The sequence below is a fragment of the Cicer arietinum genome, chromosome 3 (genome assembly GCF_000331145.2).
Source record: "Cicer arietinum cultivar CDC Frontier isolate Library 1 chromosome 3, Cicar.CDCFrontier_v2.0, whole genome shotgun sequence".
Taxonomy (NCBI): domain Eukaryota; kingdom Viridiplantae; phylum Streptophyta; class Magnoliopsida; order Fabales; family Fabaceae; genus Cicer; species Cicer arietinum.
Genome location: NC_021162.2, coordinates 52,291,237 through 52,301,983, shown reverse-complemented (window position 1 = coordinate 52,301,983; position 10,747 = coordinate 52,291,237). Strand labels below are relative to the sequence as shown.

Below are 10,747 nucleotides of genomic sequence, written 5' to 3'. Positions count from 1 at the left end.
ACATGTTTGACTACTAATTCAAACTCTTTTCCTATTGGTGCTTATTCTATTTTTAAAGTAAGATGAAATAATAATAATCTGAAGATATGCACACTATAAATTCAAAAGAGTTGTGTTTGAAGTTGGAGGATGAAGACAATTTTCAAAGGCTATAAATTTTGAGGATAAATTCTCTTAAAGGAGGAAGGAATTATAAGAATCTAAGAGGGAGACTTGAGGCACAATTATGAAGAGAATGTCATGCTAGACAATATGATTCATCAAGATGCTTTGAGTCCAAATTGAAGTGAACACTTTGGAAAGTCCAAGTCAGATTACAAGAAGCCTTCATGGGCTGTACTGTCTGTACATAACCAAAAATCATTCAAGGCCCGTCTAATTTTGTAATTACTTTAGGCTTAATTCTCCTGTGTTCTTTTCTATTCTCATAGTCTTAATAAATGTTGTCAAATGGTGCTCAAAGTCGTCATAGTGGCTAGTAGGAATTTATTTCCTAGTTTGTAGATCACATCACACTTTAAAGTAATAGTATACTTTTTATTCAAGACATGATTTATTGAACATATACAAGATACAAACACATTATATATTTTTTCTGTATATTGTAGCAACAAAAAATTTGGGACCTATAAAAATATTATTTCTTTTTGGTATTAAAAAAAACATAATTTTCAGTCATCGCAAAAATGAAAAGGAGTACTTTAGTTCATAACTCAATATCTAAAAAAAAAATGTATTTGTTGATGAAGGTAAGAGATGAAGATGATAGTTTTATCATTTTTTATTTAAAAGAAATTTATTAAAAATAATCTTGTACGGATTGACACATCATTATTTAAAATAAATAAATAAAGGAAAAACTTGTGCATGTTTTAAAACATAAAAAAGATCAATTTAGGATAAAAGTTAAAGGATCAAATTATTACAATGAAGTAATATATATGAATGTATTTTAAGTATTAAACATGTGTTGTGATAAAATTTTGTGATTTTTTAGATATAAAAGTACTTAAATTTTGTTGTAGCCATGAACTCTCCTAGCTTGTGATTTGAATGCAAATTCCATTTTTTATCAATGAAATGTGCACTTACACTCATGTAGCTTAGATTTTGGGTAGAAGTTCATGTGTCTATTGCAAGATAAACCCTCCCACAATGCTTTGAAATGAATTTTTTTTAGTATTCCTCTCTCCACATCATAAAATGGCCAAATAACACGCCTTAATGTAGAGCGGGATGAAATATCAAACTGTGGTTGTAAGACATTCGCAAAGTTTCGAAAAAACACATTCTCCACAAATCGAAAAGGAAGCTTTGCGCCCACAAACATCTTCACAAGCACCAATCAACATGCCTCCTGATCAAACTTTGAATGAGATAAAGAGACAACACCTAATTCTCCTTCTGTAGGCTTTGTTGAGGGAAATGTTTTTTGCCTTTTGCGTCCTTGATTATCATGATGGTTCTTACATATTTTCAATTGCATAGTCATAGCACTTATCCCATCGTTGAATCTAATCAGGTTTCCACAATAATGACAGTTGGCCCTTTGATTTGAATTAGGCACTTCAATAAAGTGATTTCATGCTTGCGATCTACTTTTATCTTGGATGGTGGAAGAGAAGCTGATATAACTTTACAGGGAGGGGCAACTGAAGTGGTAGTAATATGTTCTTCATTCTCCATCGATAGAGAGTCCATATAATCACCTATTGACGACATCTATTTAAATAAACGTGATTATAAAGTCTACATCTAAATTAAATTCAGCATTTGCACAAGAAATGAAAAATAAGTTAAAATTGGAGTTGACCTAAAATGTAACGCCTATTTTTTTAACATGAATAAAACAAAAATATACATAATGCAAATGAAACTGAAATTTTTAATTCATAAATATCTAAATACTTACAAATTTAAAACAACTTTCAAGTGAGACTTAATTAAACTATGACTCTAATCTAGACTCAAGACGTGATCCGATTCTGACTCATGACATTGAAGGATTGTTGAGCAAATTCGGATACTCCTTAGACTTTCAATGTTTACATGTTACTTGGAAAACATCACCCTCAACATAGTGAGCATAAAACTAAGTAACATAGATTCAATAAAAACAATTATTGATGTTTCCCAACCATGTCAATGTGCTAAGCATGGAAAATCCTCTCGGTAAACTATACTTCAAATTAATATAATACTATTTTTTCGTAAGCTATATTCAAATACATCTTCTACCTCTAGTCTCAAATATTTGAAACACTTTAAGCCACTATACATGAGTAATCTAATGACTTAAACTTAATATATCAAGTAAGTCATAAAGACTACATTGGTTTCACCCAATGTCCTCTACTTGAATAACCTCTTTTGGTAAGATTGGACATAATTAAGTCCGTAAGTGGTGCTCCACTTGCCCTCGCTTACCCCTCGCTTATGTCGTATATAGACGGAGAGTTCATCTAACTAGAATGAACCCTATATATATATATATATATATGCAACTATAATAATAATATAGTATATAGCTAATCATAACATATAAGTAATCTCCATTCACATCATAGAACATGCGCTTAACATATCAAACTTCGAGAAAAGAGTGTTATATTTAAGCTTTCAAATACAATTGGTTCCACTCAAAAATGAATTTCCTAGCTTAAGATATAGATATTTCAAGATGACTATTGCACAGAAACTCATAATACAAACAATCTACTTCATAAAATCACGAAAATTTGTAAATTTAATATAAACTTAAAAAAGTTTACAATAACAATGTAATAGGAATAAGCTTTCCAGTCCAATTGATTTAACTCAAAACCGATTCCTATTACTTCTGTTATACTCATCTTGACTTAGTTACGTCATAATCTTTTTCTGCACAAACACTATAACTTTGGTAATTTAATTAAAATATCAAACAATATCCGATTTGAATAAAAGATAACATTTTGAAAAGCCTAAGATGTCTAGTTTATAAATATAATGCTTATTATGCGTAAAAGATATTCAATTAGTACAGTTTAATAAAATAAAGCATACATATACGAAAACATAACAATAGATTATTTTCCAACTTGTAACTCAATTTTCTCTACCAATTCTCAATGAAAATTGGTGAAACCAGTGCCTATTTCGTAGGTAATTAAGTCTAGTTTCTAATGGGATAGAAATCAGCTCAAAACACTATTTATGAAGAAAGTTATGAACAAAATACCAAAGATATACCTATACGGATTCGAAGACAACACCATACTATTTTCACTTCAAACTTTATATTTTCAAGTTAATATGATCAACTAAGTAAAATACATTCAAAATTCAGCATAAAATCAAGTAATTACCAATACTAAACAGTCATCATCTCATCACAAACACAACCACAACACTCAACAACAATAATAAAACAACAACTTTTCATAGTAATTAATACAAACACCTAACATGCATTATTAATAATCAATGATACAAAATTAAATAAGATTATCTCAATACCCAAACATGCAAAACATGATCTCTAAACACACCTAAGAGAGGTTTTAAGAGGGTTTTCTATGTTACCTTATGAAGAGATTTGAGACCTTCAAAGTTTGATTTTAATTCCTTCTTCTACAAGTGAAACTTTAACTCCTCTTCACGTTTCCATCTTCCTTCTCAACATGCAAGAAATTCTAAACTTTTTCTCCTATATTGAAACCTTAACTTTCATTTTCTTCTTTCTCATAATTTCTTATTTCACTCTACCTCTTGGTCCTCTTTTACTCTAATATAGGTGTGAGGGTGTTTCTATGATGAGATGATGAAATGAGTGTGTGTTATCTCTTTTTTTTTTCTCCCCTCTTCTTCTTTCCTCTTTTCCCTTCTTTCATCTTTTCTCTCTTTTTTTCCTCTTCATTTTCCCTGATATGTTATGGTTCTGTCATCCCTCCCTCTTTCTTTCATTATTTATTATTATTATTATTATTATTATTATTATTATTATTATTATTATTATTATTATTATTATTATTATTATTATTATTATTATTATTATTATTATTATTATTTAACAATTGAATTTTAAGTAAAGGGGAGTGTGATGAGAATTGTCAATTACGCCCCGCCAAATCCTTACAAATGGCAAATTTTGTTTTGCCTACAAAATGGGCTACTAGAAGTTGAATTTGAGATTTCTATTGGGTTTACTTCTAATTTATTCTTCAACTATAAAAGACACATTAATATGAACTTCTTAAACTAAACTTCACTTAATTAACTAACAATTATTTTTTGATTAAATAAGATCTAAGAGATTTGTATAAATATATGAATTATGACAATAAAATATAAATAATAGAATCATTAGTATAAATAAAAATAAATAAAATATACAATTTTTGGAGTGTTACATAAAACAAATAAACACATAAAAGTTAATTATAATGATAACAATAATAAGACTCTTACTCATTAAGAAAAATTTGATGAGTTAAATTCAGCAACCTCTCAGACAAAACTACACCGACTCTACACCTAGCACCTCTCAGACTTCACCTGCCCATCCTTCCCTACCCACCCAGTCTGTTTCTTCCCATTCCAGCTTAGAAAGATTCCCACCATTACACAATCACCTTTCACTGAATCAGGATTCCCAAAAAAAAAAACTAAAATAGAATGGAGAGAGTATAATGTATCTATTCTTTGTTTATATAATTTTTTTCTTTTATGCAATGAAGACATTGGAGGCAGTGAAGCCAAGTCAGGAGAATTAGAAAGAAAAAAAGAATTAAGTGAAGTTTTGGTGATGAAGGAAAGACAACATTTCAGTCCAACATTAAGGAAATGGCACACATGCTATGGACAAGTTTTGAGGCAATATGTAAGTGAAGTGATCTCACTAACAACAGAATCAACAGAAACAGTTGTGAGAGAAATGGTTCCCTTTCATGTTGATTAAGTCATATTAAGTCTTCTTGGAAAATGGATAGATGAATCACTAAATAAAGTCAAAGAGAGTTTGCAAAGGGCAAAAGAGACTGAAGCAAGTTTTTGCTTTGATTACAGTACTTGTTCCTTCATAGTTAAAGGACATAAAAATTATGTGTTATTTTGTATCATAGAATATTATTTTTATGGTTTAACAATGTAATTTTAATTTTTTATTGAAGACATGGAATCCAAAGTCTAAATCAGAGGCTTATGCACACTGCTACTGCTACTGACGTAATGAAATTGGTAGTTGTAACACTTCAGCTATTACCGTTACTGGCATAGGAATTTGAGCCAAGTACCTGAGAGATAAGTACCGCCTCCACACAGTCCCATTACCAATGACTCAATTGGTAGTGGAACTATATGGAGACGATACTTATCTTCAGGGCTCGAATCTTACGGAAGACAAAAATTCTCTATTTCCACTGGGTTGTGTTACAATTGCAATCATTGTGGATGAATTCTTCCATGTTCCAATAGCAATTAAGAAAACATGTGGTAAGAGAGAAAAAGAAAACATGTTAGGCTAATAACTTTATCCTGCCATTAGACTTAATCAGGATTCAGTTGCTCCACTTGTAGATGTGGCTGCAAAATGATTAGACATAGCAATGTTTAGATGCAAAATGACTTCAATAAAGAGCAAGAAACTATCAAATTAACATAGAATGGAAGAAAATCAGTGAACTAATATTTAATAATCCATATTAAGTGATAATTCACAAAAACACCAAATTCAATAAACAAAAGTAAAAGGGTTCAAAATTCAAACCAAGTAAAAGAAACTCTTTTGTCGCGGATGCACAAATGAAAGGTTGCATATAAGAACAATAACATAGATAACACAATCCAGGAAAACAACATCAACCACACTCTTCACCACCATTACTGTTTGTAAATTCAAGTCAAACATCAATTTGGAAGCAATATCATATTTGACCCAATGGTACACAAAGAAGCAAAATGGCTTCAAATGAACAAAAGGGCAAAAACAATTAGAACAATAAAGTAAAAGTAGTATAATTAATTTTCATTAGTAAAAGTAGTATTAAATGATTCAAAAGGTGATGTATTTTATTTATAATAGTGACAAAAATTAAATTTTTTTTTTTATTGTGGCTTAAAACATTGTCTTGAGGGAATACATAACAGTAACTAATTAGTATATGGAACATTTGTATCGATATTATTAAGATAATATAAAGATCGTGAATTTGTGAAATGTAGACAAATATTATTTGATAATTATAATTTTTTTGGTCGAAATTATATGTACTTGTTTGTCTTGTATGCAATTCAAATCATCACTAAAAGAAATCCCTTTATTTGTGGTCGAAAAAAACCCTCACAAATTAGTGACCGAAAAAGTCCTCACAAATGCAAAAATTCAAATTGGTCTATATTTGTAACTGAAAAAGCCATCACAAAAGACTTAAAATTTAGTTGGATTTTGTGGCTGCCTAAGCCCTCACAAAATCACAACGTTGTTATTTTGTGAGGGCTTAGGCCGCCACAAAATCCAGCTAAAATTTAAGTCCTTTGTGAGGGCTTTTTCAGCCACAAAATCAACCATTTGTGACGGTAAAGGCCCGTTTGGGCCCCCCCGGCCCGCCACAAAAGCATTGATCCATTGCACTTTGTGGCGGCAAAGCCCGCCACAAATTCTGATTTTCCTGTTGCACTTTGTGGCTGCCCAGGCCGCCACAAATGCCCTATTTTCTGACCGTTAAAGACGCCACAAATTTCCATTGTACCATTGGATTTTGTGGCTGCTTTGGCCGCCACAAAGGATCAACCATTTTCTATAAATATCACTCCACTCCTCTTATCATTTTTCACTTCTACCTTCTCTCTAAACCTTCTTTCTAAATTTTCTCTCCACTTTCTCTCTACAAAAATTATTTCTCTAAACTTTTTCTTTACTATCTTGAAGTTTGGTAAGTTTATATTATATATTTAGTTTTTTTAATTTTATTTTTGATTTGAAGTTATTTATTTAATTAATATTATTGAATTTTTATTTTAACAGTGGTGATATTGTGTTTACTTCGAAGAGTTCTCAGCCCTGTGAAAACTTCAAGTCAGACACTACCCGACATCAAGTTAGTATTTTATACATTTTAAATTTAGATTAGTAAATATATATGTGATATTATAAATATGTATTTTTTGGGACAATGGCATAATTGGACAAAAAATGTATTTTTTGGGATCTACCGTATTGGAAAGATAATCTTTTGAGACATAATCTCGATGTTATGCATATCGAGAAAAATTTATTTGACAACATATTTAATACTGTGATGAATGTGAAAGGGAAAATAAAAGCTAGAGGTGATAGCTCAATTTGTTCATCTTACCTACACCGTGAAACAACACACTTTTGTTCTCATTATTTCAACAACGAAACGTTGTCACCAGTTAACGGATTAAACGCTACTGATAGTGTTATACGTCATCCACATGCTTTTATCAATTTTTTGCTTGGCTGGTCATCATGCTGGTAGGAATTTTCCGATTTTCTGGCTATATATATATATATATATATATATATATATATATATATATATATATACAAACACACATGGTTGAAGACATTCTCAATTTTGAGAGAGTGCAGAAAATTGTCGAAGATGAAGGGGATGAGATGTCCATGTTGTTTATGTCGATGTAGACGGTTTAAGAGTGAAGATGAAATAAGAATGCATTTATATCGTCGGGTAACATTCCAGCAAATAATGATGGAGGGAGTGGAGCTGATCAGAAGAATTATTACGTGATAAATAAAAATTTGAAACACATGTAAAATGTATTGATTTCAATATAACTATTTTTTTTTAAAAAAAAAAACTTTATTAAAATTGATGATATTAATATTTTTTGTTAGTTATTAAAAAAAGTTGTAGTTGAGTTAGTACAAAAAAATTATATACTTTAACCGTCTCTATTTTTGTTTATATATAAGGAGTTATTTTATGAAAAATTTCATTAAACATCATTTAAAATTTTATTTCGGTTTATATAATTATAGTCTTGATAATAATTTATTATGTTCCGTCATTTTCACATCAACTTCCTCAACCTCAACCAGATCAAACTACATATCGACCAACTATGCCAACAACTGGCTTGATCAGACGAGATTTAAATCAACTTCAACCAGTTATGGCTCCTCCTTCGACTAGTGGTATTGTAATTGAAGATGCAATCCAATTTCAAACCATGATGTCTCCTCCAGCACAAATTAATAATACTTTTGAGGGACTTCAGTCGTCGGGTAACATTCCAACAAATAATTATGATGGTGAGAGTGGAGCTGATCAAAGGAATTATTATGAGAATTGATGAATTTGAATAATTTCATAATTTTATTTTTGATCTGTATGAACACATTTATCTTGTCTTAGTTAATTATTGTGTGTTTAATTTTTGGTTTGTAAGACATGATTTATTAATTTTGGAATATTTTATTTGGTTTGGTAGTAATTACTTTAATTAATATAATATTATATTTTTTATATATAATAGTTATTTTAATTTTTAAATTCAATTTTTATTTAAATTTAATTTAATTTTAATTTAAATTATAATTTAAATTTTAATTTAATTTAATTTAATTATAATTTTAATTTTAATTTCAATTTATTTTTAATTTTAATTTTAATTTTAATTTTAATTTTAATTAGTCTTTAATTATAATTATAATTTAAATATTATATTTTAAATTTAATTTAAATGATAATTAAATTGTAATATTATATTTTTAATTTATATTGATATTAGTTTATTATATATAACATATTAAATTTAAATTTAATTTAAATTTAAATTAAATTATAATATTGTAATTTTAATTTAAATTTTACATTTATATTCATATTAATTTATTATATATAATATTATTTTGTAGTATTAATTTTGAATTTAATAAAATAATTTTTTAATAAAGTTAATATTTTGTGGCGGCCAAAGCCCTCACAAAATATTTATTTTTTTATTTAGAACATCCTTTGTGGCGGCTTAAACCCTCACAAAATGAAGCATTTGTGGCTGTCTAGGCCCCCACAAAAGTTTAATTTTAAAAATCAACTTTAACCTTTGAGGCGGCATAAGCCCTCACAAAATGAGGCATTTGTGGCGGCCTATGGCCTCACAAAAGCAGGCGTTTGTGTCGACATTTGCCCTCACAAAAGACAACGAATTTTTTACACTTTATGGCCGTTTTGGCCGCCACAAACGTTTGTGACCACCTTATTTATGATTGCCTAAGGCCGCCACAAACACCTACTTTGTGGCTGTTTTTCCCCATTTGTGAGGGCTTTTGGCCCTCACAAAAACCTGTATTCTTGTTGTGCATGTTTTTTATTTTTGAAATACAAATTATTATTATTTTTGTCATTACTTTTATTTTAACCTTCTCATTTTTAAGAGAATGAAATCCAATAATTTATAATAAATATTTTCACATCATTAAATTTTATCACGTGAAGTTTTACTATGTAGTTTTTTTATTTTAATTATACTTATGTGAATCAAAAACTCTATGCAATGCATGCATATCCACACTAGTTAATTAAGTACATATTACTATTAATAGTAGAAACTTAATATAATCCTACGTCTTTCAATATATAGATGACAAATGGCAAACATGCCAAAAAAATAAATCTTATAGTATTGTAATGAAATAGATATAAATATAGATATATTTGAAGAGGCGGTTGTGTCTTTTTTTAATTGCAATTAAAACATAAAAGAGGGTAAACTTGGTTAGTAAGCCTAAGGTCACTTTGGAACAAAAAGATGTATTATCTATTTGCTTGAGATTATGCAAACCTTTTATCTCTTACAAGCGAAAAATGGGGTTGGACTTTGAAAACCACATATCTATATCCCAAAAAATTTAGTATATGCAACATTTGTATTGATAATATAAAGACCGTGAATTTGTAAAATATAGACAAATATTGTTTGACAATTATAATTTGTTTGGTCAAAATTATATATACTTATTTATTTTGTATGCAACTCAAATGATTATTTTTTTCATTATTTTTATTTTAATCTTCTCATTTTTAAGAGAGTGAAACCCAATAATTCATAGTAAATATTTTCACATAATTTAATTTTATCACATGAAATTTTAATATGTAATTTTTTATATTATTATAAAACTCTATGTAATGTATGGTTATCCACACTAGTTAATTAACTACATATTACTACTAATAATAGAAACTTAATATAATCTTACATCTTTCTATAGCTGACAAGCTAAAATATAAATCTTATAATAATAAAAATATAGATATAGATATAAATAGATATGAAGAGTAGATATGAAGAGGTGGTTGTGTCTTTTTTTAATTGAAATTAAAACTTAAAATATAGTAAAAATTGGTTTGCAATGGTTGGTTAGTAAGCCTAAGGTCACTTTGAGAAAGAAAAAAAAGATGCAACACATATTTGCTTACAATAATGTAAGCCTTTTTATCTCTTGCAAGTGAAAAATGAGGCTGGCTTTTGATAACCACATATCTAGATCCTCAAAAACATATCTACCTTGATAGATGAAAGATACTTTCTCCTGTCACTATTGTCACTATTATTAGAAGAAAAAAAACTTTTAATAATATTTAGAAGTGTAGTTAATTTTCTAGAATTCAATAAGTTAAATTTATTAAATTGTTCTTTTTAAATGTTAAATATTCAATTATCAGCGTAAAATATTTTGAAATAAATTAAGAGTGTATTAGTAAAAGTAGCATTAAAT

At 28.6% G+C, this 10,747-nt stretch overlaps 1 long non-coding RNA gene across 1 annotated transcript; it reads left to right on the top strand.

The window, feature by feature from the left end:
* The first annotated feature begins 6,824 nt into the window (after positions 1-6,824).
* On the top strand, positions 6,825-8,425 carry LOC113784651 (uncharacterized). Its single transcript, XR_003470750.2, has 3 exons — positions 6,825-6,911; positions 7,004-7,076; positions 8,066-8,425. It is a non-coding gene; the product is annotated as an uncharacterized lncRNA (long non-coding RNA).
* The last annotated feature ends 2,322 nt before the right edge of the window (positions 8,426-10,747 follow it).